The sequence below is a fragment of the Zophobas morio genome, unplaced genomic scaffold (genome assembly GCF_036711695.1).
Source record: "Zophobas morio isolate AGI-343-1 ecotype UQ-CSIRO unplaced genomic scaffold, CSIRO_AGI_Zmor_V1 ptg000516l, whole genome shotgun sequence".
Classification (NCBI taxonomy): domain Eukaryota; kingdom Metazoa; phylum Arthropoda; class Insecta; order Coleoptera; family Tenebrionidae; genus Zophobas; species Zophobas morio.
Window position 1 is genome coordinate 15,709 of NW_026972619.1, and position 8,422 is coordinate 24,130.

General features: G+C 38.8%; 1 long non-coding RNA gene across 1 annotated transcript; it reads left to right on the plus strand.

Moving 5' to 3' along the window:
- The first annotated feature begins 502 nt into the window (after positions 1-502).
- LOC135121177 (uncharacterized) lies at positions 503-1,201 on the plus strand. The gene is made up of 4 exons (XR_010278879.1): positions 503-593; positions 654-782; positions 838-979; positions 1,031-1,201. It is a non-coding gene; the product is annotated as an uncharacterized LOC135121177 (long non-coding RNA).
- Positions 1,202-8,422: the final 7,221 nt, after the last annotated feature.

The window sequence follows — 8,422 nt, forward strand, 5'->3', positions numbered from 1 at the left end:
CACCAAGTGGACTTAAGGTTATCAAACGAATTGAAACCCCCCCACCCCACCTATACCGTAATTATCGTTACCTTGCTTAAGTTATAAACACAAACTCACCTATTACGGACGCAACATTAATTATATAATTTCGTGTGCATCAAAATTTATTGAACTCCTTCAAAAAATATTCCAACCTTTTTAAAAAGCACCTTTCATAAAGTTTCTTAATTGTACTTAAACTTTCTCCATATTTAAGAAAAAAACCTTAATTTTACTATTGGCGTCCGTGTTCACTAGTTATTTAGTAGACTATTATAATAGAATGACTTTTATTTCAATAAAGAGAAATGGAAATACTCGAGAGTTAAACAATTTGCACGCAAGGAGGACTGCCCCCACGAAGCTTAGCAGGGCAAAAAGATACAAAATATCTGCGATCAATATAATCAGGTGGACAGCGCGTGCAAAAAAATCTTTTTTATATTATCTCTGCGCCACGACCCTCTCCAGTCCCCTTAGCTTTCCTATGAGGTCCTCTCTTATTGTCTTTGGCCTGCTTCTTATCTTTTGTTTCCGCTTCGGCAGGCCATTAAAGCAGGGGGATTGTGCAGGTTTGCCTTTTTTTTGAATTGCATATTTAAATAAACTATTCTTTTTTTAACGCTGTGTAGTTTGTATGTCTGCTTTGGAAAAAAATTGAAAATGCTGTCGATAAACTTAGAGACAAAGGCACTATAGAGGAGCTTGATGACTTTGTTAAAAACTGGTGCTCCAAAGCAAAAGGAAAAGAGGAAAAATTCGTATGTTTTTTTTAATTTCACTTTGAATATTTTTTCTGGTTAACTTTTGTTGTAGTGTTATTATATAGGCGGTTTGGCTACTTCTGCAACGAAAATGTTGAGAGATTTAACTATGCCTTTAAAAAATTACATACCCTCGTCTAAGATTTGTGAACGTTTGAAAAAATCGAATCCTGTAATTTGCGAACTTAAGTTTGGTAAAGCCCTTATATCTTGCCGTTTCTTTAGCTTAAACATTTTTTGTTTAGATAAACCCATCGACTTGACGGGTGATCTTAATAAACTACGCATCGGAGATTTAAAGAAAGTTTTATTGGATTGGGGCGAGGACTGCAAGGGTTGCTTAGAGAAATCAGAATTTGTTGCTAAAGTCAAAGAGCTTCTTACCCAACGCGCTAAGTCAAACTCTGAGTTATAATAAAGTTACCTGTAGCTTTTCGTAAAGCATGTTACGTTATGTAATGTTATTGTTTTTGCTAGCTTTATATATTAAACAGATTACTTTGTGGTTTTTTTCTAAACAGTCGTCGTATTATATATTATTAAGTCGACTAAGAAGTTTGTTGTCTGCTAAGTTATAACTTTTGCAATATAAACTTAAGTATGGCCTCTAATTTTATAATAGTTTTTCCTGTATCTTCCTCAATAAAAACCAATTTCTGGTTTTATGTAGTTTGTATTCTATTTATATATTTTTTAATGTCCGTTTCGTACCCACTTTTCTATTCTAACAAGTCCATTTTCATAACTTTATTAACTGCGTCGCATCTATCGTTGGTTAAGCTAATTTTTAAAGGAGGCAATGCGTAAATTTTTTTATTACACTCGCCTCCAGTAAATCCTCAGGCAAGAGTAGTACTGGTTAGCACTTGTGCTTAAGCAATTCTGCGTCTGAAATTATCGAATTTTTTTTTGGCAAGTGTTCTTAATAAGAGAAAATATATTTTTTTAAAATCCAACTATATACACTCTAAAAGCAGAATGTTAAGTTTTATAATTGTAACAGTTTTTATTCAGGATTGCTGGGATGAAACCTTTTAAGACAATATACAAAAAGCGTTCTAAAATTAGCTGGGTGGCAGTAGCATAATATTTTATATGACCAGTGAAATTCTATGCAATATTTTTTTTTGAAGTTTATTAGCTCCTTTCTAAAAAGAAAGAAAGGGTAATGTGGCCTCTAATCTCTCCAAAGTTCGCGGAGCCGATTTTTAATAAATATTTTGGGTTTTATATTTATTGCTTATAAAAAATAATTTGTGGATTTAATAAGTAGTCTTAAGCCTAATGACTGGCCGAAGCAGTTCAAATTTTGTTTAAAATTTTTATAAAATAAATTAATATTTTTAGAAATTAGTGAGCTGTAATAACTCGAAGATTAACGTAAACAGGGCAACCCTTAAAGGCCTTAACTGGAAGTGACTACCCAGTCGAACATGACTGCTCAACTCAACGTATCCTCCACAAAGCTTGATACACTTTTGTATTCATACAAACTAATTGTTAAAGTTATATAGTTTTCAAATGTGTTGGAGAGGCGTGCGCAACTGTATTCAATAGAAAAATCTCTCTAAATTGCAGCCAACTGTAAAGAGACTAGACAGGATACATACTAACGTACTGTGGTTTGCCTTCTATCTTGGAATCTAAACTACCTGTGGGCAAGTTTTTAATCTTATGTTTACGTTATTTGGAAGTTCTGCCCACCAAAGCAATTTCAAGTCCTGGTGCAAGCGCAGGTTAAGTTAATAAATCCCTTATTCAATTTCAACCTATTTTGCCAGCAAGCGCTATACTTTAAATCTGGTTAACTAAGCTTAAAAGATTAAGGAATAACCGTTGTAAAAATTAATAAAGCACTTTGATAGGCAGGAGTACTTTTTCTGTATACTTAAATGGATTAAATGTAAAAATTAAAAAATTTTTTGAAGCTGTGGTGGGAACTGTCCGGGAATTGATTCTCAAAGCTCTACGTGTCTGATAACTTCGTTGCCAATCGAGGTGTATGTAAACAGCAAATTTTATCGAGAATGATACCCTGCAAGTGCTAAACAAGTTTTCTTTGGCATAGTGATTGATGAGATATGGCTAATTAAAGATCCAAGAACCGTAGTTGGAAGAATTATAGTTTGCGCACTGTATTTATATATCTATGGCAGGTATGACTTTAAATGCCTTAAATTATTTTTAAAACCCTTTAACAGGCAAAATTCTGGAGCTTAAAATAGATTGTTTTACGTTCACTGGTAATTAAGTTTACCGATTTTATATGTTTTGCTGGCTGCGGCCTTATCCTTTAGAACATGGTACTCAAACTTACTAGAGGTAGTTTTAGAGACCGAGACTGCTGTTTAGGGTCAATTTCAATAGACCTACTCTTGCAAATTGAACCTAGGCGACAAGTGGTAGACATAGTAACCAGTAACCTATGAGGGTTCAAATACTAAATCTAAAGGGACTAATACCCAACCGTTTGCATGGTTCTAGTCACGCTTCCCTATTATATACAAGGCTTACAACTCTAACACAAACATCAATGACTGCTTTCTGCCTCGTCGAATTGTGGATTTTAAGAAAATTAAAATAGTATTCTGATTATCTTTTTTAAAAGTTGATAGTCTATAAGGTGTTTAGTTAAAAGTTTATCAACATTTTGTTTATAAGGAAGTTGTACACGTAATCGCCAAATCAGAATAATGCGCATTGCACCGACGGGATCAAACCGCGACCATAAGATTACGCGACCAAGCTTTAACCACTGAGATACGGGGACGGCTCATATCTTCGGTCGAGAAATTACGTATGACTCCCCTGTATTTCGCTTGAGAACACCACAGAATCTTTACGCCATCAAAAGTTTAGGACGTTAATAAATGAGTGCATTGCTTAGAAATTAAGAGCGCTATTTTCTTCATCGCTTTTATAGAAACTTCCCAACTACGGCACCAGTCAACAAGGGCGTCAAGATAGCGCTGTAGATACTTGCATAGAGGGATCGCAGCGGCGCCTGTGTATCTCCCACGCGCAGGCTGAAGACGCGCCCAATTAGATATGACTTCAGCACGTTGTAAAAGTCATGAGAAATGGATAACATGCGAAGTTTGTGCTGCAGACCTTCATGCTAAACTTGATCAAATGCATTTTTAACATCAAGGAAGACAGCGCCTATTGCCTTCTTTACTTAAACAGCAAGCGGTTCATTTAGTTAAGCGAAGAAGCTGCAGGGTCGTTGAGTGTCCTTGCCGAAGTCCATTTCAAACCTCCGGCAAGGCGTTCCGAGCGTCAACGACTCCTTTAAGACTGCGCAGTAAAGCGACCTCACACCTTTTGCTGACTGCTGACAGAAGACTGTTAGACTGGTGCTTGCTAAATGCTGATACCGATTAAGTGTCTTTAGCAGCATCACATCGGTCGCCGTCTTCCATCGGATCGATAGGCGCCAAGGACTTCGCAGATTTTAATAGGAGGTACGGATAATGAATCCCTGTTAACTGCATTTTCTTCAGTATTTCATTAGTAATGTTATCGGGGCCAATTGTTTCTCCCTTGGGTAGCGCTTCGGCAGTTGCCTGAAATACGCCAACGTTGACAAGCTTAAGTGGTTTGTAGACATTGGGAGGAGGGGGGATAAGCTCTGCTATTGGAACGCACCAGTGGCAGTTAAGCAAACAGCAGGCACGTTTAGGTAGCAAGGAGATTAGAAAAAAGCATAGCTTTGTTTCCATCACTCTCGGCCAATAAATTTCCTCACGAAGGGGCGGTAGTGGTGCAAGTCCCCGATTTTCAATCTTTTAAACAAATTTTTAAAATGAATAGCGTCTGCTGCTGCCCGATTTTGGTTATATGGTGTAGCTTGTCCTCCATTTATTGTTAAGATGAGCCATTAGCTACTTTCTTATGCCACTGGGCAGTCGATTAAAAGCAAGTTTGTCTTAGGCGCTCTGCGACAACATAGCTACTCGAATAAGACGTCGAAGTTGACCGATAAGCGCCTATAGTACGTCAGGCAGAACGAGCTGAGCGGTACGTTACTTCATGAGTTGTTGCGGCAGTAGTGTGAGCCATGTTCAGTGCGTTTTCGAATAAGGCAACAGCACCAACCGGCAGGGAGTGTGTAGGTAGCCTTACATTGATTGGGAGAGAGCATAGTTTCTAAAAATTCTGCATATTTGTCACAGATGGTACAAAAGCGGGTGATATTCTTCGGGTGTGTCCTTCTCCTCGTCTAATTCGAAAATAACTAGAAGTTTACCGGAGGACAGCTCGTGGAGCGCGACAGTTGCCTTTAAGAGAAGTATATCTTTTTTTTTTTTTAGCGATATCCAGTACATCCATGGCACTTATAGTCGCTAAATGTTAGGTAGCTGTTTGACCGAGTATGCACAGTCCATGCTCATAGGCTTCGAGGATGTGGTTCTTCGGGTTATAGATCCGGCTGTTCCATGTAGGGTGCTTGCTATTGAGATTCCGCACAAAACAGTAGTGAATTCATTCTTTAGGATGGCGTTCATATCGGAGGGAGGTAGTAGCTTCCAAGGGGGTTTGTAGACAGTGATCACAAGCACGTGTCTCTGGTCGGTCATACATAGGGAAATTCCCACTAACTCGATATTTGTAAAGCTAGCAGATTTCGGGTAATGTTAAATGCTCCGTTTTACCAAGAAAACCAGGCACCGCAGGGCATATACCCGGTTTTGGAGACGCGTTACTAAGTTGCACAGGTTAAATGCGACGTTGGAAGAAGGTGTATCTAGATGAGGGCACACACATATTTCTTTTACGTTGTAACAGCTTCAGAATTTCATGCTTCTTACTCTGAATACCATTTGCATTTTAGAATAGTATTCGAATGTTGCGGCGCCTCTTTGGTTAAGAAACCGTTGCAAACATAGATTCTAGTTTTTTTCACAGTTTCAAGCATGCGGAAATAAGTCGTCGTTAATATTGCTAGCAGCTATCGTAATCGGCTGTAATTGTTGCTGTTGCCGAGCAGTTTTTTTTCGTAGTAGAAGCGTGGCCAGGAGCTTTAGTAATTAATAGAATGGTGGGCAAGTCTTGATGAGGAGGCCCCCAGGGTAACGAAATAGCACGGATGGAGTGAATTTTGCGAATTGACTGGCTGCCTTCCGCGGATAATATTTTCAGCCTTAATAATTAGTGTGCTCATCACCGCAATTTGCACAAGTAGCAGGACTATCTCATTGCTTTCGTGCATAGAGCTGTGAAGTGATTCTCGCCACATTAATGTATTAGGGGGCTGGAGTACAAAAGCTTGCGGTGGTCAAAAGATGTGAACACGATGGCAGCAAAGCGATCACTCTTCCAAAGCGCCTCCGTTTATATTTGAAGACGAGAGATAGTCTTCACTTTTGGGTATATGTAATAAAATTAGTGGTAACGAATCTTCTTACATGTGCTATTGACACTGTCCTCCGTGTGCATTCGCGCTACTTGAAAGGGTGGGATGCCTGAGCGTGCTAACCCTCCTCAATGGTTGAAAGACCGAGTTCATAGTTAATCCCAAGAACAAAAAAATTTAAGACTTTTCCCCAGATAACTGATATGTTAAGTATTGAAACTCGCGAACTTCCATGATCGCTGTTGTAGAGCTAATTAATTTTTTTTAATTATTTATAAGTCTGGCATGCTACAGTCAGGCCTCTATTTTTATAAAGCCTCAAATACTGCTCTAAATCTAAATTTTTTGCGTCGTAACATCGGCTGATAGGGTAGTCAGATTAATTAGTTGGTCCCCGAGCATCAAACGCAATCAAGTTGATGCCAAGGTTTCCTGTATTTCTTGAATAAACTCGTATAGTTAATTACTTCTTGAATTAAATAGCCAATTAGAATAAATCAAAAACTGCTCATAATCCTCTTTGGCTGTACGTGGAAAAAAATTGTGGTAGAGCTTCAGTATTTAAGTTGCAGTAAAGAATAAAGCTTGAAATAAACCATGGTGCACCTAGAATAGTTTTCAGTATAGAGTTTTGTATAACCTGAGTGGCTGAATAAAAGCTGGGGGACAATATGACCATGCCACAGTTGCGTAGCTTATCTTTGGTCTAATAACGGTGAGATAAAATTGAAGCTTGATGCCTTTAAAGAGGCGACTTTTCCGGCAGATTAGAGGATAAGTAGTTTGATCTTAGTTTTTTAGCCTTTCTCGTGATATGTTCAAGTGATTGCGTCAAGAGAGTCTGTTTTCTATGAGGACGCCCAGATAGTTTAGGTTAGTGCGCCAGGGACTGATGTACCTTTAATGACTATTGGTTGAACATTTAGTCTTTTCCCTTTTTAGTAATGATAATGGTTGCGCTCTTTGAAGGGTTAAAATAGTAAGGTGCCACTGGGCAAACCAAAACTCTACCCTTTCAATGTATGTTTGCCCATGTTTTATTGCGAGCGGAGCTGACTTAGATATAGCAAAGATTGTAGTGCATCAACGAATTGTGAAAAAAATGATGATTTGTCGGTCTGGGTATGTCTGCCATGCAAATCGAAATAAGGATGGACGAAGGTAGGAACCTTGGGGTGCGCCTTCCCTGAGTTCCTTTAAACTATGGGCCTTTCCAATTTTAGTAAAAAAACTTTCTCAGTGCGAAAATGATTCAATAAGGGGAGAGGAGGTAATCTGGTATTCTTAAGCTAATCGTTTTATAGTTATGAGATTCGCATGCCAAACGCTCTTCATCCACTACGTCTAAGAAGAAATAGCTGCAGAAGGCAATGCTATTACTCACCGCGAAGCTTAAGCATTCAAGTTAATTAGCGTGATACTTAATACAACCAAAGTCAATCTCATAGAGCTACAAGTTTCTTGTTCACACCATGAAAGTACCAGACACAAGGCATGTTGGTAGTTAAACTTGCGCCACAGAATACCAGTAAGTTAGAACCTTCCTAAGCACCTGAGCCAACTGGGAGTTTTTGCCTGTTTTCAAAGCATATCTTTCCATTGTTCAGCCTTCCTAAGTACAACGTAACTCTCTTAATAGAGCTGAACTCAGGAGGGTACCATAACCATAAGAGAAAGTTTGATAAGAGACCCAAGGACCAATGTGTAGCTGTATTAGCCGAAAGAACCAAGGAAGACCTTTATTCGCCGTAGAGAGTACATGACCCAAGATAGGTATCATTACATTTTCGGTGCAATCCACTATAAGATGGCGACCGCCCTAGATCGAACCATCGGGAAGCAGCGGGGATTAACATCCAAGTCAGGCAGGAATTATATATATATGTGCGGTCTTTTTCGTGCGCTTGACATGAGCCTGAGGACGTAGCAGGAACCCTTACGCACCAATGAAGACTGTACTAAACTTAACGAAGACTTAAAAAATCCGAGTAAACAGTCAGAATCAAAATCAATGACTAAGTCTTCCCATTGAGAAGCCGAGCTATGCAGTCGCCAATGCACTTTAACTACAAAGGATTTACTTGCTGCAGCCACAGCCGAGTTTAGGTTGCTTGGGTAATCTTGCACAAAGGTTAAGATACGAAGATAAAACATTAGCATCTGCGACAACCGCAAAGCAACGAGGTACGAAACTAATTTCGTATCTCTTATACAGGGGGTTTGAAGCCCTAAAATAACCAAAACGACCCATTTTTAGTTTAAAATAGTATCAATACCCAGT